Source organism: Piliocolobus tephrosceles, chromosome 14 (assembly GCF_002776525.5).
Source record: "Piliocolobus tephrosceles isolate RC106 chromosome 14, ASM277652v3, whole genome shotgun sequence".
Taxonomy (NCBI): Eukaryota; Metazoa; Chordata; class Mammalia; order Primates; family Cercopithecidae; genus Piliocolobus; species Piliocolobus tephrosceles.
In genome coordinates, this window is record NC_045447.1 from 56,302,337 (window position 1) to 56,327,918 (window position 25,582).

The window sequence follows — 25,582 nt, forward strand, 5'->3', positions numbered from 1 at the left end:
CAGAAACATATGCTGAGAACCCTATCTCTTTCCCAGTGCTGGTGGAAATATTTTGGCCATCAAAACACTTTCATTATTGTCAGTGTCATGAACCCTCCTTCTATACCGTCAGTCTTTTCCTCATATATATTATAGTCTGACTCTGCCACCTCATTGCAAGGAGTCTTGAATTTTCGATGAAAGCTTTTTAACCCTGCTTATATGTTGGTTCTAATTCCTCTACCTTTGGGTATCTGTCTGTTTGGCATTTCTAAAATTCACAGTTGTCAATGGGTGTATCCTGTTTCTAATAGTTGTATATCTGTACTTCCCTCTACTGGCTTTCAAAGCCAGCGTAATGTGACAACACAATACCCACAAACCTGATTTCCTATGCTTTGTAGCCTACTTCTACTATAGACAGGCTGGTATACTCCAACAAATTCCTGTAATTTTCACCTCTCAACCTCCTTTTATTTGCTCTAAACCACACACACACACACACACACACACACATATGCATGCATGCACATACACCCAATTGAGTAGATTTATATAAAGACCTTTTAAAACCAATGACTGAACACTATAATATATATGAGTATTTTCCTGTTTCATACAAACCTTACAAAGAGGCTCAAACTTTCATATATCCTTTTGATATAACTAATATGGAGACACATGTATCTTTTCATATTCATTTTACATCTAGAAATATTAGTATTCAGAATACATCAGGACTCTATAAGTTAAATAATAAGCACTGACATAAAAGAAAGTTTTTTATTGTTTGCACAAGGAATCTAGAAATACCATCTAGAGGAAAAAATTCACAGTAAATTGTGTCAAAGTAATTCAAGGAAATGTCTATTTGTTACTCACGCAGCTTAAACAGTCTATAACACCATTCATTTATGTTACATCTTCCAACTCACGTTCACAAAAACTGACATTTCAAGCAACCATATTCTCTAATTTCTCATACTAGAATGACAATGATCAAAGGTATAGAATATTATTTCTATTACAACAGTATCCTCAGCCTTAAAATGCACATACATGTGCTCCATCAGAGAAATGGATTTTTTACTTAATCACATCAACATGAAGAGTTAAGAGGGGTTAGTGTGAAATGGCAATAAACAGCAGCACTGGCTGTTCTGTATGCATGCATATGTGTTTCTTCTTGGTGCTAATTACACTTGCTCATAGAAGTCTGGCAGTCACATGACTGGGCTTGACCTTGAGTGGATCAATTTTATTAAATTATGTGATACATTTAACATGCAGACAGATGCCTATTGAAGCTTAAAATAAAAACATTAAGTCTGTTTTCTATTGTTGCCTACAATGAATTTAGATCTCTAAAAGTTTAAGGTTCATTCTTTTATCAGGCTGCAAAATATTTCCTTCCATTTCACTTACTCACTGAACACAGCTATAGCTCCATCTATATCAATTCATAGCAGTGTAAGCCCAGGAGGGAACTGCAAAACTATAAAGCATAAGCAAGTTTTAGTATTCTTCTGATATTCTATGTTTTATAATGTCAAGTGGATGTTAGTTATACATTTTTGTTTTATTCAAAACAAAAAAAAACCATTATAAAAAGCCCTTTATATAATCTACTACCTCTATATTCCTTTAGATATTTATTTTGATAGATTTTTCAAGCACAATCTAAATAGAAAACTAGAGCAGAAAATATTGTTTGCCTATGTAAATGGAATAAAGATAATAGCCTATAAAAATATATGTGGAAATGGGAGAATGAGCCAAGGGAGAGGTGAGTGATAAGTAGATTGGAACTGGTTCCTTTCAATGCCATAAATGAGTAATAACCTTTAAAATCTTGCCTTAGAAATTAACACAGAATTGTAAATAAGAATAATGTATGCATATATAAAATTGAATAATAAAAGTGTCTCAACATAAAATCAAAATATTTTAATTTGATTAGACTGTGATGGTATATATTTGACTCAACTTTATTTCATCAAGTAATTAACTGAATTATAAGCTATACTTAATGCCAAACACTAACGTTTGAGCCTAACTAAAGTAACAATAGCCATAATTAATGCCAAAAACAGTAACAGATTGCAGAAAGACTGACATCCGGGAAAACTATTTCTATTAACCTTAGAAATGTTACCTAAATTCCTAATGCCTCTGTTATGCCCCCTGAAAATGAGAGATAATTTATGTCCTTCTTTACTTCCTGGGGTTACAGTGACAAATATGTAGAAGTACATTGAGCTTTTTGTGATAAAAGGTACGATAAAAATCTAAGGTTTTTTTTTTTTTATTATATCAGTCAAATGGGATCTCAGACTCAGTTCCTTTTTGAATACCCACAACTTTTTATGGGTGAATCATGAAATTGTATTGGGAAATATACTGAAGTCAAATAACAGGGCAGATAGAAGATTTTATGCCTTTTGGCGCCTTTTAAACTTGGTTGCAATTAGAAATGTGAGATAATATTTATCATGAAATATATTAGTTGGGACATTAATGAGAGCTAATGAAAATATTTAAGAGACAGTATGCAAAGGCAGGAATTCTAATTCTGGCTCCATCAAATAAATGTGATAAGTTACCATTTTTGTTCTCATAATTGTAGTTACCATATATTGACCGCTTCCTCCATGCCAGGAAGTTTTGAGTATTTTATACTCATGATTACATCTAACCTCACAGTGATTCTAAATTAGGCATTATTATCACAGTTTTATAGATGAGAAAATCAAGGTTTAGAAGCAATAAAGTAACTTGTCCAAGGCCCCGTGAAATCAAGTTCAAATCCACGTGTCTGAAGTCAAAACCCAAGCCATTAGCAATTTGCAAAACTGTAACTCCTAGAAGGATAATATCCCTTCTATGATATTCCTACATAAAGGAGTAATTTTTTGACAAGTTATATTATTTAAAAAGTGATATTGTGCAAAAATTTGTAAGGATAAAAAATAACAACATAAACCAGACACACTGTGAATATGTATTATACAACATATTAACAGAGTTATTTAAACCTCTCAAATTTTCCATTTACTATCATTTCCTAAAATATAATCCAATTTCCTTCAAGCATTTATTGTCTCTAATCTAATTTTGTTAGTCTGGCACATGCTAGGCACTCAGAGGATGCTGAATCAAATTGAAATGGGCCTTTTGTCAAAGATTAGGAAAAATATTTAGAAATACGAAGGGATTATGTATTGCTCCTTTGACTCTTACCTGATGATAAATGTTATATCTGGAAGGACATAATTACTTATGTGTGATATTTTTGGTAATAGAATTATAATCAGTCATTAAACAAAAACATTAAGACTTTTGGATATTTCAAAAGCTTCCAACATTTTTGCCTTAATACATCATAGGAAGATTGTTTGTATAATATCCCATTTCTCACAGAGGGGGATTAATAATTGAAAATCCTTTAAAAAACTAACTTTACATTTTTGGTTATTTTTTGTTTTCATCATTTATAATGAATTGCTATGCCTTTAGAAACCATATATAGCATTCGTTTTGTGACAAAGAAGTATATAAAAACAAGATTTTTTTATACTAATTTCATGCTAAAAGATTTTATGCTCATAATGAAAATGTCACTTCTTAAAATTATCTTAGTTTTGAAACGCTATAATTTAAATTTATAAAGTATCCTTTTTTCACATTTTAAACTTAGTGACTGTATCTTTTCATCTTTATGCAAATTCACATCTTAAAAAAGTCTTACCTGTAATAAAGCATAGTTTCAGCTGTCCATTGTGTGCATATTTTCAATTTGATTAAGAAAAAATAAAAATCATAGCTTAAGGGGCTTATTAAAGCTGGTAATTCAAACTGTTTTCTAACAAGCAGAAAAATATCTTTGTTATCAGATTATTGGAGATAATATAATACTGCCTAAAATGCTGGAATTCATTAAAATAATATTTCTTAATATACATATATAGTAGCCATTATTTAAACCAATATAACTTTATGGAAAATGATGGTATGCAAAGGAAAAGTTAGCTTACATAACCATAAATTTCTCTCTCATTAAAGGATACACAAAGCACAAATTCATCCATACGCTTAAATTTAAAAGAATAAAAAAAACCCAAACACCTATTTTTTGTTAGATATGAAGGATTTTTGCATATAACAATTCAACAGAAATGTCTTTGGGAGTTCATGACCTATATTTATTTGCTTACTACCCTATGAATAATCAAATAACAACTTCAAAGTTTATAATCGTTTTTAATTCAAGTAGTTTAATAGTTGCTAAAATTTATGACAGCATGTTAAAATTTTTCTCATCACTTTTTCCAACAAATTCATTTTTTATTTTTCCTTACCCTAAAGTGATATAAGCCTTTATATTGTCAGTTAAGTGCATTCTGACATTGGTCACATTTTTGAAGTTAAACAAAATAAAAATTGATTCATTTTCTAAAGCTGCATTAACTATGTGTTGTCAGCTGAAGATAAATTTTATAAATGTTTCTAAGACTTAAAATGTAAATGCCCTTGTGGAAAATGCCATGTATCTTCTCATACTTGCTATCCACCTCATAAATGGACACCAACGAACCTGCAATTCACTTAAGACACAAAGAACAAGGTACAACACTAAGACATTAGTGAATCAAGACGACAATGTCACTGGCTATATGCTGAGCATTACACATATTAAATATTTGTGAAAACATCTATTTAAATAATGCATAAAATTTCAAACTTCATATCCCAAAGAGCAGACAGAAAAATGTAGCTATAAAGTGTGCGGTAAGAATCAGGTATGTGTTTAGAGTACATACCTGGGATTTTTTTTGTTTCCTGTATTATCCTATAGTAATTACCTGGGTAAAGGGAGGAGGGAGTTGAAAAATAACTGTTATTCCTGTAAGTAGGTAAGCAGATTCTTTCCTGTAGATGACAACTTCTTAGGCTATCGTAAAAATCATTCTGGAATCTCTCCCGTGGCCCTATCACTGCAACCAAAAGGACAGGTTAACTTCAATTTATGGTAACTCCTCTGTATCCGGTTGATCTGCTTTTCTTACAACGATAGGAAAACTTTAGAGTCCATTTGATAGCCACTTCCCCTCACTCCTGTTCAGATGAAGACGGAATGCCCTTTTATACCAGACTGGTTTAAATTGTCCCTTGATCTCTTAGCACACCAAACTTTACACAGCTCCATACTGTACTTTTCAATTTGTTTATTCATAGTAGCTATGATTAGGAATCATGGCCAGATGCTGTGTCCCTTTTCCATTTCTCACAGCTTCCCTTCCCCAAATAATTTTTAAGCCCCGTGGGCTTTTTCTTCTCTCTCACTGCCCCCTCCCACTACTTTTTTTAAAAAACAATATTACATTCCAGGCGCCCCCTCTGCCTGCCGAAAGCATTTTAATGACAGTTTACTTTAGCGGTCTATCAGCAGACTGCTGCCTCTGCCACCTGAATTTCAATTTCTTAATTTACAGCCCAGATAAAACAGAATGGAGCAGGATCTGGGCTTCTCTCTACATTGGGTTGGCCTTATCAAGCGTGAAGTTTGGCGCATTGCAAACCTATTCAAGTGATTATCTGTTGAGGACCTCTCGAGCCATCTCCATCTCTGCAGCAGGCTGATAAGACAGCTGTTTCTCTAGCCGCTGTGTCTCCCCGGGCCTCAGTCTTCTTCTGATACAAACTCCGCCTTTGTCACCGTGGCCCGGTGCCGGCACTTGCTCTGTGGGGCAAGGGTTTGATCTGAACACACGTGGGGGTAAAAGTGTGAGCGCGTGTGAGAGCCGAAGAGGGAGGAATGAGGAGGGGGAGGGCCAGGAGAGCGTGAGGGGGAGGAGGGAAAGAGTTAGAGACCGGAGGGAGGTGGGGGGCAGGGCGGCGTGCCGAGCGCCCTGGATGGCTCTGATTGACTGGTTGCTCAGCCCGGCTTTATTATTTCAAATTAGACGTGTATCGCACACAAGTGGAAACATAAATCTTCAATATAAGAAAGAGCCTCCGAGCATCGGAAGCAGAAAAACCGTTTCATCGGAGGTCCCGGTAAAGGGGCCGGAGAAAAGACTGATTACTAGCAGCTGAGACAGATGGTTTCCTTTAACTTTGGAAACTGCTATTTTTAATTGCTTGTATTAATTTTGCATGAGATGTGTCGGCTCCAGGGGGAAGCTTAAAGAAGGCTGTTAGTATCCCTGAAAGAAACGGACATGAGGCTCTGATTTGCCCTTTTTCACCTCCGGTTTTTTTTGTTGTTGTTTTTTGTTTTTTCCTTCACCCTCGCCTAGTCGCCTAGATTTTCTCTTTGCATGCTCAGGAAAGACGTGAGTCTATCCTAAAAGTTGCTATTGAGTAAAAGACGGGAGGGAAATCTGGGGACATTTGTGAGAGCGTCTACACAAAATAATCGTCGATCTGAGGCTGCAAATATATTTTCCTAGACACTCTGGGACATGTGCAACAGATCTTAGTCTGAATATCTGCAGGCAAATCATCTAAAGGAGAATGAACCTCATACATTGGTCCAGGAAAAAAAAAAAAAAAAGTGTGTGTGTAGGTGGGGGGCTGGGAAGGGAGAACCAACCTAAGCTGGTCTCAAAGATTTACCGCGACACTAGTTACATTTTTAAAAAGAACATTTAAATGAACAACTCATGTGTCTTTAAGTTTAAACAGCACCCTCAGGATTCAGGGGGAATATTCGTTGAGTGTGCTCTCTTACTTTACAGTCTTTCCCCCTTGAACAGGAGTTTAAAGACACAATGTAAAGAGAAAGTAAAGGATGTTTGAGATCCCGCTCACTGCCGCCCCTGGCACTGTCCCCAACGAAAGTGTTTGCAATGTAAAGAATCTTTCGCAAAATAGTCTTGGGAGTCACTCACCTTCCAGTAAAAGGCTTTACCCCTTTGCTAGGGGGTGGAAGGAGCAATGAGAAGAACCGGGGGAAGGGAGCAAGGGTGAGCAGATAGGCATTTTTGCTGCAATTCCAGCTGGGAAATTCGAGGATTAAAAACTCTGGAGCAGGTTTACCAGACTTTTCGAAGACTACCTGGATTTGCATTTATTTTGCATGAACACTCTGAAGAAAGGCGGGCTCACGCCGGCAAGGGAGTGTATGTAAAAGAGGACAGTGGAAGGTGCGCAGCCAGTTCGGGGCTCTGACTCTCCTGGCGGTTTGTCACGATGGCTGAGTCCTAAGAAAAGCCAGCCTGAGTCAAACTAAATGAGTTTCTGTGGAGTAGGACAGTCTTTTCCACAAAGTCACGTAGAAAGAAACATTCCCCAGACGCGCAGTTTCCGTGTCTCACAGAAAGGGACAGAAAACACCGTGTCAAGCTTTGCAAATCTTAAGGGCTGCTCGTCTCTGTCCATGGTGCTAATTCCCCCCCCCCCCCCCCCCCCTCTCTTGCATGGTTGCCATGGTATAAATTCACACTGGTGTCAGTTTTCACAACTGTCCCCCCTTACAGTGGAAGGCAAGTCCACATACTACTTTAAGAAGAATAAAAGAGTAATCAGCAAGATATATGATATCTGTCTTTCTCATGCAGACATTAAACTATCACGTGTCCAATATTATGAACCACAACGCCCTACTCCATCAAACTAACACATAATATTTATATTCACCTAAGAAGGTTTACTGTTGGAAATTACTGCCTTAAGCCAAACATTTAAGCTCATTTTAATAGTTTAACTTCTTTGTTTACTTAAAAACATGTTACAAGTAGTTTAGAGTAACCTTTATTATAAAATGTAAAATCACTCCCTCCCTTGCCCCCAGGACCTCTAGTGTAAGGGAGTTATTTATCCTAAAAGACATTTTCCACAACAGCTTTGCATATTCTTGTGAATAAATGTTCTTTTATATAGAAACTTTAGTAAAATAATCAAATTCATTACTTTTTCAGTTTTGAGAACAATTCTTTTGCAACTTTATCCACCTCACACTTTTGCTTCAAGTTCGCAGTCACTCCCTTCATCTCTCCTTTTCTGCTGCAATTCAAAATAGTGCCAGAAACTTGGAAGATATGTCAGAGTTCATATGACTTAATCATATTCAAATGTATTTTAAATATTTTCTAATGCAAATTCAGATGTTGTGGATAATTATTTTACCAAACTGAGTGAAATGGGGTTGATTGCATTTTTTGCTTATTCTTAAGTGAGATGTTTGCACATAGCCTTCATTAATTAATCACAGGATAGTATGTATTTGTTAATGTTTCAAGCTATGAGACATGAATTTCAAAGTGAAATCTACATCCAGATATCACTTGTTTTAAAGTGGCTGTAATCAATATTTTTTATTCTTAAAAGTTGAAAAAGTATATATTACTTATAATACATCTATCCATTTAAAAGTTTTAAAATGTAAAAACATCTGTTTTAATGAGGAGGTAAAATAGTATTTTAAGAAACTTTCACTTTTTAAATTAAGTCCATTTCACCTACATAAAAACACAACATGTTAGGGATGACAATACTTTGAATAATATTTTGTCACTCTTCCTGAACTGAAAAAAACCCATAAATACTAAATCTACAGAATTTAGCATTTTGCATTTGAATGAACAATTTTACTGTTTTCCATGTAATTTCTTTACATAATACACATGCTAGATTTTTATTACTCCATGTCACTCCCAGCTTTCCACACCTGCCCTATCATTTTGGGTTATCTACAGATAGATATCATAGTTATCTACAAATCTTTTTTGTGGATATAAACATGCACCAAAAAAAAAAAGTATTAGTTTCCACCTAGTTAGAAGGCACTTATATAATTATAATGGTGAAGATTTACTTCAATGTACTGAAATTATATGGGCATATGCAACTAATTCAATATTAATTTAAGAGCATGTTTAGAAGGAGGAAAGACAATTCACTTCATAGGTGAGTCTGATTAAATCAAACAGTATTATACTTTCCCCAAATTTTATTCATTTAAAGGTTATTTCTCTGTAGGGAGCTGGGGACAAGGGGAGGTGTTGAAGGAAGATGACTACAAACCCAGTCTTCTGTTATTCATATATCTATTCTAGATGGGGTGGAGTCTTTCTGTCTTTTCCCCCTTGACTCCATTTCTTTAAAGTTCTTTTCTTTCTTCTTGCTATGAGTTTCACCCAGGTCTAGAGAATAGTTTTAAGTTGAAATTAAGACTCCAGAGGTTGTTATATAAAAAGTGGGGGTAGAGGTTAAGGCATGATTTTATAAATGCTAATTATAAGATGGCATAGATTCAGGCCTTCTTTCTCAACCCCCAGTTATTGTCATGCAAAGTAATAGAACTCGTATATTGTTATACAGCCTACACGGGAGATAAAAAGGTCTGTTTTACACCATTAATCATTTATCAACACTCAAGGACACTCTCAAAGAACACTGATTTACAGTATTCCTCACTTCCAAGTCATTTTGCTTTGGGATCATCTGTCCCATTCCCCTCCATGACACACCATCCTTTCGCAATCTCTAACTCTTACCTGTGTCTTCCTTTTCTGGCATTCTCAAAGATAGTGACTAGTTGTAAATGTGTAAAGCAATCCCTTTCAAAAAGGCATATGCCTCTGGAGAAGATACATTACATTGTTTGTGTAAGAATGGTAAGAACTGTCTAGGAAGTTGGTGCTATCTTTCAAGCACCAAAGGAGAAATTCTGGCTGGAAAAGAACGTAGGTCAAATGAATATTATGTCTACTTACACATCCAGACGATCCTGAGGACCTCACTTTCACTTAGAGGAAGAAACAATTATCATGCATAAAACTGTATTTGGTCTCCTGAATGCTGTTAAAATATGGGGTTGTAATAAAGTAGTCTTCCTCTATGAAGCAGACACATTGACAGCACTTGGTCTTCTGGTTAAACTTCTTAAATCCTCACAGAAAGAGCCCTGATAAAGGTTCGACTATCTTTGCTGTCAGCAATACATGTGTAGCCCAAGGACTGTACCTGTCTGCAAATGCAGAGGAGTGGCTTGTTGCAGTTTTATATACAGCTGCTCTTTTTGAGAGCCATTAGACACCTCGAAGTGAAGGACCTTAGCTCTACTCAGTACCTCTTTTTCTGGATAGGATATTTATCCTACACTTTTCTATGCTAACATGAAGTGAAAACTAATTCAAACCGTGCAGCTTTATTTGAGAGCATTTCTGACTTCATCCTTATCTTAAAAGGATGCTTTAAAAAGGGTTTTATGGGGTCACATAAATCTGAAATATGCATATATTAAAATAAAGACATACGATTACCTAACATCTAATACAAAATACAGTACTGAACACAAATCGAAAAAAGGCATGCGGGCAAGTAATGGATGTACATTCATCCCTTTCACTCAGATCAAAGAGAGGGAGCTCTCAATGACTCATACATACCGGACAGGGAGTTAAATGTTATAAAGAAATATGCCATAGATGCAGCAGTGATGGCAAAGGAAATGAATCTTTCTGAAGCAGAAAGATTTAAGAGGAAAGGAGATCGTGCCATATCGCAAACTCTGATAGTACAGTTCCAACCCTCCCACGTTGCTCTCTCCACATTTCTTTTCGCTTCTTGCATTTCCCTTCGCCGCCAGTGTTAAGTGTACCTCCCCGCACAACTTACCTTGAAACGGGACTCCATTGAGCTCTCGAGAGTGACACAAGCCCATAGCCAATCGTCTCACGCGGCCCCGCCTGGTCGCCCTCAATGGAAACCTGTGGACCAATCAGGATCCTGGGGCGATGAGCAAGTTACGTTGTGGCGCGATTCGGCGTATACTTCCGCGCGTGCTGCCCGGGATAGGAGCCTGGCAGAGCAGCTGCACACACGGCAGTGCGGAGGCAGAGAAGGGGTTGGTGATACGGTGCTATAAATCTGTGGTCCAGTCCACCTCCCTTTTAAGACGTCCTCCCCCCTATTTCTGTTCTCAGTTAGAGATGCAGCAGCTTACTCCTGTAGCGACCTACTAAAAGGCAACAAGGAGAAAGACATCGTCTTTTTGAAAAAACGTTCTTTCGTCTCTTTTCTTTGTTCCTTGGTTTGTTTTTCTTGCCCCTTTTTGTTTAGTTGAACGGCAATAGGAGGGCAGTCTCTCCGTCTTTTTAAACTCTTTTTTAAGTTTCCCCTCCCCTTTCATATTTTTTTTTTTCGCCATTTCTTTTAGCATTGGACTTTGGGGTCGAAAGCGTTCCTTTTTATTTGCTTCTTTTAAGCCGAGCACAGTTTAGGTTTCGTGCTGTCTTAAGAGAACTATCCAGCAGCTTCTTGCTCATCCTTATTGGGAGAACTGCACCGTTACTTTAAAAACACACACACACAAAAACCTTAAGGGAGAAAGGTAAGTTTCGGTTTGGTTTCTTTAATCATTAGTTGCAGCGATGCGCTGGCAAACCCAGAAAACCTGTAAGTGAGCGGAATACAGAATATGAAGTTAATTGCACATGTGTGTCTCATTTCAAAGCTACTGTTCTGCTTTTTTAATTTTAAAGAGCTAGACTAAAAGACGGTGGACGCATGCTTAGCGTACTGAATATTCACAAATGTCCATGGCAGAAACTTAAGTGGCAAATGTGGCCGGGGGGGGAGCAGGGGTACAATGGGAGGTTAGATGTGGAGTGAGCTTCAGGATTGAGATTGGAAGTTCATTTCGTGGGAAGAGAGGGATAACTTGGGTGTTGGGGATGCATGCCTCTACTTTCGCTCAGCAACCGAAGAACCGGAGAGGCTTTAGAATCATTAAGGGGAATCAGAAGCCTGGACTGGCAGATTAGACCAGCGAAAACCACAGGCTTAATTGCATTAACCAGATAGCATGTGCTGGGGAGATGGGATTGCCAGATGGAATTTAGATGCTGCACCAGGCAGCGAGTTGTAGTTGACTGAAAAAGTACATGCCGCCTGAGGGCTGGGGCTGGGGCTGGGCTGAGGCTAGTGTTGTTAGAAGCTGTCAAAACTCATCATTGTATGCGAGCTCTGATTCAGGGACTTCAATTATCATAATTCTGTTTTAAAAGAAGATAGCCAATTTGGGGCTGAATTCTTAAGCCTGTACCGGATATGAGATTCCCTTTGTTCGAAAAGCGTAAATAAGATCCTTAGAGCTGTGTCTGTGAAGTGGCGGCTGCTTGGGAGCCTCGCTGTGCTGGGCTCTGGGAAGTGGATTCCAAGCCCTGTCCTTGGTCCTACGCGGCTGACTTCGCCTTTGGGGCGAGGGGGAACCCCTTTGCAGCCGCAAGTCTTCGCAGCCACCACGGGAGCCAACTCGGCTACGTAGCCCTTACCTCCTCCTTATCGCCCCCCCCCCCTTCCTCGAATAGCTATTGTTAAATTGACGCCAGGAGAAAGATGGTTGGGGATGAGAAGCTGGGCAGATAGGCACACGCTTCATTTTAACTTTTGTGATTTCTCAGGGTTTAGGAGAAACCAGTTGGCTTTCTACTGCTAAAGAGAGGATCCAGGGTAGATGTGGGAAAGGGGGAGGATGCTCGTGGGGCGGGGAGGGCGGAAGGGGTGGTGGTGGTGGAACGAGGTGCTGGCTTTGCCTAAGAGAAGTTTAAATTATTGGTACGAGGGGGTGTGGGTGAGTGTGTGTGCGTGAGAGCGCTCCTGTGGTGCTCGGGAGGCAGAGGATGGGGAAAAGCTAAAAGCCGGCTGGGGTTAACGTCTCCTTCCTTGCTCCTCACCCCACCCATTCTCCCGGCTGGGAAAGCCAGGGCACCGTCAGCCTCCCGGACTCGACTCTGCGAAGGGCGGTGGGGGCTAGGGATGGCAAGGTGGCATTGCCCACCACTGGAGCTCCGCGGCGGACGAGACCTCGCGTGGCCATTGTTGCTTAATTTATGCCCAGCACGTTGCTACGTACCCACCTATTTCACGTCTGTACAGAATTAATACGAGAGCTATACAACTGTGACAAATTGGAGGTTGGATACGTTCCCCGTTTCCCATTTTCAAGTACCGGTTAGCAAAACTGATGGCGAGACTGGGTATTTTCTCTCGTAATTACCAGCTGCAGGTCTGGTTTTATTATGGGGAGGGTGAGAGAAATAGGCAACCATTTAGTATTTATTCTTAACACTGCTGGACAGGGATGGAGGTCTCTGTACTTTCTCCCCGAAATGCACGGATTCTGTCCCCTCCCCTTCTCATGTACAAACACTCCAGTTGGTTAAGATTCTAAACCTTCAGCCTTTCTCCGCACCCCTATTTATTATACCCAGCCTCTGGGGTGTGGGAAGGAGATTAATGTTTTATTTCCCAGGCCTACACTATTAACTGCAACCTATAAAACGTAGGCTTAAAATGAACATTTTTAGAAAGTTACACAGCAGACAATAGTAACTGAAGAAATTATTTTCCAAATTGAATATGAGTTTCTAAAGGTCACAAAAAGGGTGTTCGTATTTTGGGGAACAGAAGGGTAGGAAATGTGTTTGGGCCTTAAGACTTCCTTGTAAAATGGCTTCTTAAATGGGACATCTGAAAGATTTGTCAATATGAACAGATAAGTCCGCAAAAAAATATGTTGAGAGTTTCAAAGTTGCTATGGGGTTAACATTTTATTTTTTAACTCTCGCCCTTTCTTATTGCTGTCATTGCCTGAGTGTGTCTTACAGCAGGCACTTCTTCCCCATTCCCTCTTTTAACCAAGTGCTTGGGCACCCCGCTTCATAAAGCTAACCTGTTCTGGAGCTCTTCACAAAAACCGCTATGGTTGTAGGCAGAAGTGGTTTGGAAGACTTGGGGAACTCTTTTGAGAGCTCTCCCATAATTTAGTCAGCATCAGGAAATAGGGCGTAGGGCATTCTAAGAGTTTTAGGTTTGGATTGACAAATTAAGTAGGCCCATTTTCGCCTAACGTGTTGGAAATAGGCATTTTTAGCAATCCCGCGTGCCTGGGATGGGAATATTATAATTAACCATTTACTGAGAGGTCAAAGAGGCGCAGGCGCTTTGAGCCGTTTTCCCAGGAACCCACACAAAGTCAATTAAGGTCATTTAATTGCAAATCACATTTGGGGTGACACAGAAATGCTGATATAGAATCAATTAGCTGTATCCGGTGTCCCCAGACTGGGTCCCACAAATTGAGAGATGGCCTGTCTCGCTTTTGACCTTGGTTGAGTCCCCTACTCTTACTATGCTGATTAGACTTCGCAAATTTGCCTCTCCCACCCCCGCCCTGGGTTAGACGAGTCCCCTCCCTTCCCCCCCACCCCGCTCCGCCCGTCGCATGGGGGCGGGGAGCGCTGGACGCCCTTAGCGGACCTTGCTGCATCAAACCCGCATCATGCCCTTGAAGCTGTAACCTCGGTCACGTTCTTGCGGCGACTCGGTCGCCCACTTCTTGGTTCCTTTCTCTTACCTCCTACAATTTCAGGTAGGTATGACAGGTGATTTTTTTTAAAGTAGTATTTTAGGAGAAGGGCTAAAACCGATGCCTTTGCAATGAAAAAAAATCCCAACTACAGGTGCTCTCGTAATTAAGCGGCCGAGCAGGTGTAAAAACGTGCTCCAGCCGCGTGGCTCTGGGTTCGGTTTTGACTTCCAGCCGTGGGGCCGGGTCTGAGGACAGGCACAGGTTTTTCTGGGGAAAAGGGATTGAGCTTGGCGAGGGGGCGGGCTGAGGCAAGGCAGCGATGGGACGCCCCCTCGGTGAAGAGTTGGCCATTTCGGGTCTTGCGTAGGGGGTCATTAGAAGGATGCGGCTAGCGGCAAGCGTTTTCATAGCCGAGTGCAGGATTTCCTACTTTGCGTTTGAAGCAGAGTATAGCACCCCGCACAGGTACTCTGGGCTTAAACGTCAGGTTCCCTCTAGAGAGGCAGGGAGGGGCAGCAGGGGCTAAGCCTTTCTTTTCTTTCGAGGGACAGGACCCCTTGGCTGCGAAGTAGGGGGAAAAAGAGACTTTTTAAGAGACACATATGTGTGTATACTTATAAATATTTATAAATATATTTATGAACACATAAAGTAACCCCCATGCTAGCTGCTCTGATTCCCCGTTAGCGCCCCGGGCCTCGGGGTTTGCAAACTTGCACCTGGAATCGGCCTCCTCTGGGCGCTCAACGCTCTCCACTGAGTCCAGGGAAACCTTGTCGGGGAAGCCTGGTGAGATTCGGAAGCCCGGAGGGACGGAGCTGAGCTGCTGAAGCCCGGCGTCTCCCTGCAGGCACGGACCCGCGGGGCGGTCGGGCAGGGCACGCGCCGGCGGCGGCCGCGGCGCCGCGAACTCGCCGCCGGCCCCGCCTCCTGGCGCTCTTCCAAGCAAGCCCCTCCTTCCCGCCCCGCTACAAACGGCGGGACGGCGGCGCCCGGGCGTCACTGAGGCAGCAGCCGGCCGGGTGAGAAGGGCGGTCGCCGGCGCGGCGCGGGTGGGGCGGGGGTTCCGCCGGCTTTCAGTCCCCCTTCCCGCCGCCGCCGCCGCTGCCACCGCCTGTCCGCGGAGCTCGCCCAGAGCGACTCCTCCGCGGCTGTGCTGACGGCTAGCGGCACGAGCTATAGTAGCTGCAGCTTCGAGTCACAGCAGGCAAGTGCGGGGGGCGTGGGGGCGGGGACGGCGCCCGCGCCTTGTCCCTGGTTCATTTTGGGCGCCGAGGCTAAGGTCTGTGCGCGCCCCCGCTGCGCCTAGTAGGGTGGGGGTGGTGTGCCCTCGTCCGAGCTCTGGGCGGGAACACTGGTGGGGGCGGCGGAGGTTGTGCCGGCGAAGTTCCTAGAGCTCAGCCCCTTGCGGCGGGAGTGTAGAGAATTGGGCGCCTCGGGGGGTGGCACCGCCCCTCCCGTGGGCGCAAGCAGGTTTGGGGCGGCGGGAGCCGAGCGGGGCCAGTCGCGCCTGGCAGCGTGCACGGGCGTGGACGTATCCGGGTGCGGCCGCGTGTAGCGCGAGAAGGAAACTGCTGGGACGCAGGTGAGTGTATTGGAGGGAAAGTGGGGGAGGGGGCTTTTCTAGAAAAAGGGCAGGATTCCCGTGTTGGACTGGCAACCCCGCCTTGCGGGAGGATGTGTGCACTGGCTTCTGCGGAACACGCCGGGGTGGTGTCTAGTGTGTGCCCACTTGCTACGGCGCTTCCTTGCGCGCGGTCCTTGGAGCTCTCGGGGCTTTTGGAGACTTGCACTGGCTGCTCTGTGTGCGGAGGTGGTGTAGGGCCGCGGGCGCACAGAGCAAGAGCAGTGATGATCCTCTTGTGCGTGTTAGGTGAGGCCCGTCGCAGCCGCGCGAGGTCGCAGCTCGCGGTCACATCTCGGGTTTGCGCGCGAGGCGTGCGCTGCGCGGGAAGCGCGGGCGCTCTGCCGGGCGAGGCCGGCTCTGGGATTTCATTTCGCCTGCCGTGGTTGCGGCAGCTGCTCCTCTAGCTTGGCCGGGAGGGCCCGCCGGCGGCGGCTTGGGTGCACGGAAGTGTGTGCGTGCACTGGTGAGACTGGGGCAGCCAGTGTCGGTTCACTAGCAGGTGCTCCTCCAGTGGCCGTGACAATGCCCAGCCAGCAGAGTCTTTCTCACGGCATTTCCTTAAAAGCCTACTTGTTATCCTTGAGGGCCAGAGCGTAAAACCATGCCTCTAGATGCGAGCTATGAGCATGGAGTTGTAGCTGTCCAGATGGTCATTTAGAATTGTGTGCATTTTTAAAGACCGTCTTTACGACAGAGATTTTCAAGTCCTATCATCTCCACATTTTCTGAAAACGTGGGAAAAGGAGGATTTGCTACGAGTTGTCAACTCTCCTTTATTCCCTCCCTCAAAGAACGATTCTTTGCAGTGCCCAAATGTAATACCTTCAGCAAGGGCAAAAGGGCTTTTAAAACTTAATTTTCTAGTGGCCCTATTCCTAATAATTCTTCATAAAAATTTAGCTCAGCCTCAAAACTTACGGCAAATCAGTCCATTTAAAACCATTCGAATATCAGTTGGTATGTAATGTCCCCATTCCTTCAAGTAAAATCTGTTTGTTTGAAATATTGTTTTGTTGCCCTTGAAGAGTTTTCTCAAAAGTCGTTTCGCCACAGTCGCTTGAATTTCCCATTTCTTGTGGAAGCTGACCTGGAGTCTCCATTTTGGTGAGCGGGTGGAAAAGCTGTCCTAGATCTATCTTGTCTTAGGAACCTTAGGGTATATAAATGGTGACTGTATTGCTGAGTGGACCCGAATGTTACTGCATTTGTGGTCGGGTCCTTAATAGGAGGTTTGTTGGGATGTTAAGGTAACACTGTGAAGGTTGTGGGGAGGATATAGTTATGGGGGAAGTTCGCTTGCAGTTTTAAATTATGGGGAGAGAGAAGAGGAAGAAAACATCTGGAAGATAAAGGCCAGAATGGGGTAGGAAAAATTAGAATATGAAGAAACACGCTACTTAAAATTTTCTGTGATTCCTTTCTTGTAATTTTTCCTTTTTGAGAGAGTATTTTTATTTTTGTGTGATTAAAACCGGCCCCTTGTTGCCTGTTATTTGGGTAACTTTGTGCTGCCACCTTTCGGGGAGTTAGTTGTTTTTTTTTTTTTTCTTCTTCCCTTGAAAGACAACTTTAGGTGTATAAGCCCCTCCCTCTTCCTTCTCTTAGGTGTTTTCTTTCTTGTGTAGTGTCTTCTTTCAGGAACAATCAAGTCAGCTGTATTCAGTGCACACGCTCTTTCCCTGTGGTTCAAGGGAATTTTAGTTTTAGGGTATACTCCTTGTTTAGAACAAATACCCAGTGCTGATCAGTGTCTGCCACTCTACCTGTTACTTACTGTGGAACTTTTTTTCTTTTTTAGGCCTAAGATGTGTTTTTATAGATCCTCTTATTTAGTTTTTTTTGGTTGATTTGTTGTGGTTACCGCCTCTTCACAAGAGAAAAACAAAGCACTTCTGTCCCAGTTTCAGTGGTCTCAGTTAAGACTCAGCTCCTGGTAGGTTAAGGGAGAATGATGCTGTAAGTGTCAGTACCATCACTCCTTGAACCAACCTTTTGGTTATTTGTCCACAGACAGATGCTGCTGGCTGAATCCCTGTAACCAAGCACTCATGGCTTTTCCAGCCTTCCCTGCTTATCTTTTAAAAATAATGCGCCTCCGCTCCTGCCACCCCACTTCTGTTCTAGAAGCAAGTCTTAGGTTCTCTTTAAGGACACAATAAAGCCTTCCAGAATATCCTGACTTCTAAGCTGGGATCAACCTTTTCCTCTTTCTTTGCTGAAAGACCTTTTTTTAAAAAAAAAACCAAAAAACAAAAAACTGTGACGCTTTTCAGGCATTAGCATGGCACAAGAGTACCACAGTGGCAAATTAGACTTCAAGTTCTTTTTTCCCAAAGGACTAGATACTCTGAAATAGCTTCTTAAGCGTCTTACCAAGACTGACTTTACCATTCACCTTTTTGATGGCTTGTCTGCATGGTAGCATCAGTTTTTTCGCTCCCATTTGATGTCTTATTAAATCTATCATATCGTCACATTCTTATTACCACCTTTATCACTCATAATATTTGGAATTGTGAGAGGCTAGAATCTGTGGTACTTAGCTTGGTTTGGTTACTTTTTTGTTGACATTTTAAGGGGACCGGATAGGTGAGGTGGTATTAGGACCGGATGGTGTGCCACCCTGTGGAAAACCTGCCCATAGCAGTCTACCCCCGGCTCTTTGTTTCTTGGCTACTCAGCTGGACAAATCAAAAATTATTGTAAGCTACCACATTTGAGTGTGTGTGGGGGAAGGTTAATTTTTTTATTTTATTTTATTTTTGTGCCATGAGTGCTTAGTTATAGGCAGGACTGCTTTTCCAGCTTGTAACCGGCATGGTTGCACATCCTCCCCAATCTTGAAATTCTTAAGAATTTTTGTACAAGGTTACCCTACATTTTCATTTTGCACTGGGATGCACAGATTACATAGTTTTCCTGGTTAGATGCTTTCCCGCTTGTTAGTATTTAGCTGTCATCGTGGCTGCTTTGTTGATGTATTATACAACTGTTTGAAGGCTTTATGTCTGGTGATGCCACACCTGACTATCAAATTCACTATGGAGGACATAAAATGCATACAATTTTTTCTTGCTTTGACTATTTTTATTTTCGAGATGTAGAAATCTTCACCGATATGGTTATGCACAGAGCCCACATATTGTAGTTCAGTGCCAAATCCACACTTTTGTATGTTCTAATTTGGGAAGAACATTTATTGTGTATTTATTTGGTTCAGGATGCTAGACAGTTTATAGTGCTAGTTAATTATTTCAGGATTTCAAATAATGTAAATTTGCCAAGTGGAAACAGAAGACACTTAAACTTAAAAGACAGTGCTTAAAGGCTTTTACATATTAAAAGGTACTTTTTTTTTTATAGCTTTAAATGATAACTTTTGGAGCCTGAAAAAAGTCGAAGTTTGCGTAATAAAATCCTAGATTTTTGTGGAATACTTAGGATATTTTTCACTAGTAAATTTAACTGATATGGCATTCAGCTTGTGTGATGTGTATCGTACGTTTCATTTTAGTAAGGTCGCTAGAATAATGTTTTATTTCAAGGGAAGATTTTCTGTATCTCTAGGCTTGTATTCCATTGTGTAAAACAAAACAAAAGGTAACTCGTGTGAGCAACGCTGTGCTAAATGCTTTCTCATAGACATCTTCCGCTTTAGTATCAGTGCTAAGTTTCTAGAGATTGGTCTTAATAAAAATATCCATTTTTGCAACGAGTGTTATTTTCTCAGAGCTTTGAGTTAGGCTTTCTGTGCGTCAATTGAATTGATATTCTTAATGACATCTTACGTTTTTGAATATTGCTGAATAGTTTTGTGTGATAACAGATATAGATTTTCATTGTAAGAAATCTTTATGAAGAGAAGGATAGGGGCTTTGAGGAGTGAAATAGTTAAAATAACCCAGAAAGTCGTAAGAATAGGTGGAATGGGGATAAAACTAAACCAGTTTATAGAATGCCTTATAGTGTCTTTTTTTTTAAACTTGCAGTTTTTTAGTATATATTTATATTACAGGTTTCCATGACATCAGTTTCTGAATGAAAATGAATAGCAGATAAGGTCTGACATGCAAATTCCCCTTTCCCACTTTTAAAAATGTATTTTAAAAAACTTGACAAATTTAAAATTATACTTATTGTAAGACAGTGACAGTAAAATGATAGTTTTTTTTTTTTTTGTTAAGGCACATTGAAGGTTTTGCTTTAGCACTTGTATATTTTGAACCAGGTATATTATCTACAGTTTGATGTACATGTATATTTTTCCCTTGTCCAATCTAATGCGGATGCTCCTGATAAACCCATTGTAAGTTGAAAATGGCATTAAGTTAAAAATGTATTTAATACGCCTAACCTACTGAATATCAGAGCTTAGTCTAGCCTACCTTAAACATGCTCAGAACATTTATGTTATAGTTGGGCAAAATTATCTGGCAACACGGAGTATCCGTTGTTTACTCTGGTGATCCATTGGCTGAGTGGGAGCTGTGGCTTGCTACCATTGTCCTGTATCAGAGAGTCTCTTACCACAGACTGCTAGTCTGGGAAAGGATCAGCATTCAAAATATAGTTTCTCCTAAACGTGTATTGCTTTTATATCATCATACAGTTGAAAAATCGTAAGTTGAACCATCATAAATTGGGGACCATCTGTACCTGATAGATTTAATAGTCAGGTTTTTCCTTTGACTTAAAAAAGTTTATCATGAAAAGGAAATTTATATTCTAAATGTTCTTTTCTTCCAGAATTTTGTTTTTGTGGGTTGTTCATTATTGGAGATTATTTCAGCAACTTTAAAGACTATGTTAATGGAATATCACAAAAATCTTTTGTAAATATCAAATCAATAAACTGTTCCTTCAACATGGATTTTTATTCCTTTTTTTTCTCACTGAAAGCTTTAGTACACTTTCTGGGCTAATTTCATCTCTTTATGGGACTAGGCAGTGGTAGTTGTTTTGAGATTCTTAGCTTTCCTGCATTTTTTTTAGAGTTACTGTGAAATTGAAAGTTCTTGTTAATACTGAGGGGCTGGAGTCTCTTTATAAGCATTTGAAGAAAGCTGTAGCTGTCTCTTCCTAGAGAAATATATACAAATAAGAAATTTCCATACAGTTTTTAGTATTTTGCAGTTTGGAAGAGAGAGTGTTAAAATGAGGTTCCATTTGGGAAATAGGACTTTGGCAATTAGAGTTGTCGTCTTATACTAGTGAGAAAGGGATGTAGCCATTCAGAGGTTCTTGTCTGCTGTTGAGTTAGTGATGTGCGCCTTTAGTGTTCTTTGAAGGATGACAGACTCTAAGCTTGCCTGTCTCAGTTTGTTTTAAAATCCATTCCATTTTTGTAAACAAATAATCACACACATAAGGTCTTGTGAGCACCGTGTAGCCAGTTTATTTGCTGAGTTGTCTCAGTAGGTTTTGTCCCTTAGGTTGAAACTCTTAATTTAGCGCAGGCAGGTGGAAAATACTAGGCTAGAAGTCTGAAGTTTTCAGCATCTGGTTTGGTTTAATTACCTATGTCCTTGGTTTCTTAACCTTTGATTGTGTATAAAATCTTACCCTCCCCATCTCAAGGACCACGTAAAGATGAGTATATTGAAGTGCAAGATTTTTGGCAGTGAAGTGACATTGACTGAATTGGAAAGGTGGTAATAGGTGGTTACCTCTTGATTAGTTTTATATTTTGGCTTTCAGTGTGTTATGAACCATTTTTAGTGATTTTGTTTTTTTATAATACACCATCATATGTTTATTTTTGCCGTGAAGGAAAAGAAAAATCCCAGACTGCAGGGAGGATTTGGGAGAGTTGTGACTTCGGACATTTCAGTATGGAAATAGACATATTTATACCTATGATGATGGAACTTGGAAAGTTTAAAATGCATTTTCCTTGAAAATATAAATAATGCTAAAAGATTACATATGAGACTGAGGATTTAGCCAGCTAACATTCCAGGAATATAAATTTCTTAATTTAAATTTCTCATATTTTTTCAGTGAAAAATCAAAATTTTAAATTTAACCATTTATATTAAAATAGTCCATATTTTCCCTGATTTGAATTTTATTTAGCCTCTTATCAAGGATCCATTCCTATACATCACAAAATGGAGTTTACACAGAAATACATTTTTTTCCCCTCATTGCTAATGGTGTGAACATCATTGATGGATGCCCTGTCAAGTAAGTTATTGGAAATTGCTCACTTGTTCAGATTTTAAAGGATATTTAGCACTTTTTTTATTCTTTAGACATCATTTGTGTATATAAGGAGTATAAGAGCTATTTCTCAAAGCAAATCACAGTGTATCTGAAAATAAATTCAGTGAATTGGGTAAGGTTGGGAAAATATTTCTGGAGCAATTAATCTTTTCTCTGAGCTGCTTTTCAAAAGTAAGAATTTTCTGTTATACTGATGTTGCTTTATTGGAGGTGACATGGCAGGTGAGGGGGTCATCCACTTTTATTGCAGAAGTATCCAGAATGTGTTAAATATACAACATTTATTGTAGAGAGTGGGCAACTTTTTATAACCTGTTCCCAGGTAAGGCCTATTTCTGTTTGAGTCTATTCAACACCACTTTTGATCTCCCCAGGTGCTATTTACTGATAACTGGCTTATTTTGTTTAAAAACCCTTGGGGTCTTTTCTGTCCTATGATTATGAATGACTCATGGACTTTTCCTAAATACGAGGTCATCAGTGCTTTTGACTTTCGTCTCTTCCCTTCTCCATAGTCTCCGCAAGGAACTTGAACTACCCACAGCCTTCCTCCCCTTTTTGGAATGCCTCTGTACTTGCCCTCTGTCCCTTGTTTATCCTTTTGAGCCTTGTGCTTAGTTCCAGGGCCTGGTAATTTGGGATCAGGTGCAACCTGCTCACTTGTTCCTTTATTTTCTTGTCTTGCTTGTGCTTTTGCATTGGCTCTTAGCACTTTGTTACATTTTACTTAAGAATATCTTCTGTGACCTAGTGAATCACTGATACCAGAAGGAGCAGTTGGTATCAGTGGACAAATTATTTCTGCCACAGGTCCCGAAGGGTGACCCGTGAGCTTCATATGGCCTGTAGGTGTTTCGATTGCCCTGAACTGTGTTTTAAATAGTTTTGAGTTGTTGATTTAGGGTTTGGTAATATATAAAGATCTAGACCCAAATGTCTTGCTTCTTGAAAACCTGGAAGGATGGAGCAACAATGGAGTCCACATTTATCCACTGCCCCTTGAGGATGAAGCATGACTTGTTTCACTTTGGCCTTGGTTTGTTTTCCTGGCCTTGGTGTCTCTAATGCTGTACTTCCTAAAGCCCCGTGAATTGAAAAGTTAAGTATAAAGACAAAGGCAGTAGTTCTAAAGATTATATATTCTTTTGATCTCTCGTTTTTGCAGATAATGTTTGAATCATGTTAAATTGAAATTGCTCCTTACACATTTAGATCTTACAGTCTCCTTTACTTCAGAGAAGATTTGTTTTAGGTGTCTCCTTCCTTAACCCCTGGTTGAAAAACAGTTTCTCCTTTTATAAAATGAGCTTCTCTCAGCTTAAGTTACCTTTTATCTCCTTCCCCCCTGGGATTTTAGACCTGTCCCCATTGGGAGTAAGGATTTCTCCCTGCCGTTTGCCTGCTTCTATTTGTTCAGATTCTTTGGGGTCAACATTGTTACTTGGTGCTGTAAAAACTAATAGGAAGTTATGAGCTGTTTAAAAGAGGCCTGTGGCCCACCTGCTAACCTCATTGCTGATGGTGTGAGCTTATAAATGACATTCTCCCCTCAGATTGTTATGGAAAAAAAAGAAAGCTGATATGAGACTACCAGGTGTGTGGTTTATGTGTGTGTTATTTCTCTCCCTTCCCCCTTTATTTTTTTCAGTTGTGAGCCTTTTCTCCCCCACTCCAGAAGCAGCAGGGCAGCCTTAGCAAGGCGCTCTCCCATGTGTGCCGTAGAGCAGGGTGACGCACCAGCAGAAGTAGAAAGAGGCTCCACATGTCATGTTTGGACCAATGCTGTAATTTTATTTTACAATAAGGAAGGTGGATAATATTAATCTACTCCTGAGCATAATAGCACAATTTGAATAGCAGAGAGCAACTTCGGTGTGTGTTGATGTCTAGTGAGATGAATACAGTTGAATGCCAAGTAGATAGAAAATGTCAGTGTAGAGCCTTCCTTTTGGTGACTTTAAGCACTTACATTTCTAGTTAACTTTTGTTCAGCCTGGCAAATAGATATAAAGATCTGTTTTATCAACCCAGCATTAATGTAGCTTCTTAGGATGGAACAATGCCCATAAAACCCTGCTCTCCTGGCAGCCACTTGAGCTAAGCCAGTTATAACGATGAATCAGAATGTGCCCCTGTATTGAACATCTTAGCAAAACCCTTCAGAATAATAGCTTAATGTTGGCAGTTTTAAACATTGGCTTACTCTGCAACCCAGCCAATTTTTGTTTTTTTGTTTTTTGTTTTTTGTTTTTTTTTTTTTTTGATATTTGGAGTGTGAGTACAAGTGTATGCTTACTTAAATACTTAATTTTGAATTAACTGTGTATGATTTTAAAAAATCATTGTTAGGTACATTTGGAACTTACTTTTCTGAGGCACTTAATTCTTGGTACCAAGCGTCTTCTATTCTATGATTATATGATTCTTTTAGATGAATATGTTGCTTGTTTTTGTTGCTCCCTGCAACATCTGATTGTGGCACCTCAGGGTGGCTTAGTTACTGGATTGGGGTGGGGAATTGAACATCAGTAAAAACAAGCATGTTTTATCCCCCTAAAGATTGGGAGCCATTCCCATGGAGCTTCTACTGTGCAGTAAGAATGACTTTGATATATGTGGGCTGCTAGTTAACTTGAAGTCTAGGGCTTTTCCAAATTCATCTAATTTTGTTTTTAAGTTTTGTTAAAGGATCTATAAAAATATTCTTTAAGTTTTTGTGTTGAGATTATGTTCAGAAGCCAGGAAGATTGTGTAATACTTACTGTTTCATCACAAATTACGGAGAGCTGTATACTGAGAACATTGAGACGTGTATAAAGTGCCCTTTACCTCATATTCCTTGGTCTCTCTGCCTAAGGAGATGAGGCAGAAAATAACTTAAAAAATCACACACTCTGCACTCTTGCATTTAATAGTAGAAACTGAGTGCTTTAGGAATTGAACAAAGGGACACATCCCTATAGTCTGGGAATCAAGGGATCAGGCTGGGTTGTTGCTTATTGCTTTAGGGACAGGACTGTGTGTTTTCTTCTTCCATTTTGTCTATTTTTTGCATTTTGTGTCTTGTTCCCTCCCCCGTTCCTCCCATATCGTTTTTGTTACCTTTGCTTTTCTTTTATGGCATGAGTAACTATTTCCTAGTTTGCCAAGAGCTCAGTCACAGGTGGAAAATATTTATGCAAAACCTACTCAAGTTTTAGGGTGTGGCTGGAGAGAGACAAACTGTGACTGTCTTAATTCCACTGTTGTCCCAGAAGAGTGGATTTGAGGCACGTGTGTGTCAGACTACGTGAAGCTGGGAGTTTCCCCCAGAGTTTTATTCTGTTGACAACATTATGTACCAGCAACCTCCTCTGGGTATGCGTTTATTTTTCAAAACACCTAGGAAAAAGTCAAAATAATTATAACTTTTTTGGCTTCCTCCCTTTTAG

At 40.5% G+C, this 25,582-nt stretch overlaps 1 protein-coding gene across 27 annotated transcripts in view; it reads left to right on the forward strand.

Moving 5' to 3' along the window:
* Positions 1 to 25,582, forward strand: part of ELAVL2 (ELAV like RNA binding protein 2) — a 160,238-nt gene that overhangs the window by 13,369 nt on the left and 121,287 nt on the right. For 10 of the 27 annotated variants that reach the window (XM_023203832.2, XM_023203836.2, XM_023203842.2 and 7 more), the window contains exon 1: positions 10,880 to 11,317. The exons of 4 other annotated variants lie outside the window; for them this stretch is intronic. The gene's annotated coding sequence lies outside the window, so the exon portion shown is untranslated. Of the gene's footprint in view, positions 1 to 10,879; positions 11,318 to 14,001; positions 14,360 to 14,571; positions 14,765 to 15,269; positions 15,507 to 15,631; positions 15,885 to 25,582 lie in introns of those variants that run through there. 13 more of the 27 variants (XM_023203835.2, XM_023203848.2, XM_023203855.2 and 10 more) reach the window with 7 other exon arrangements.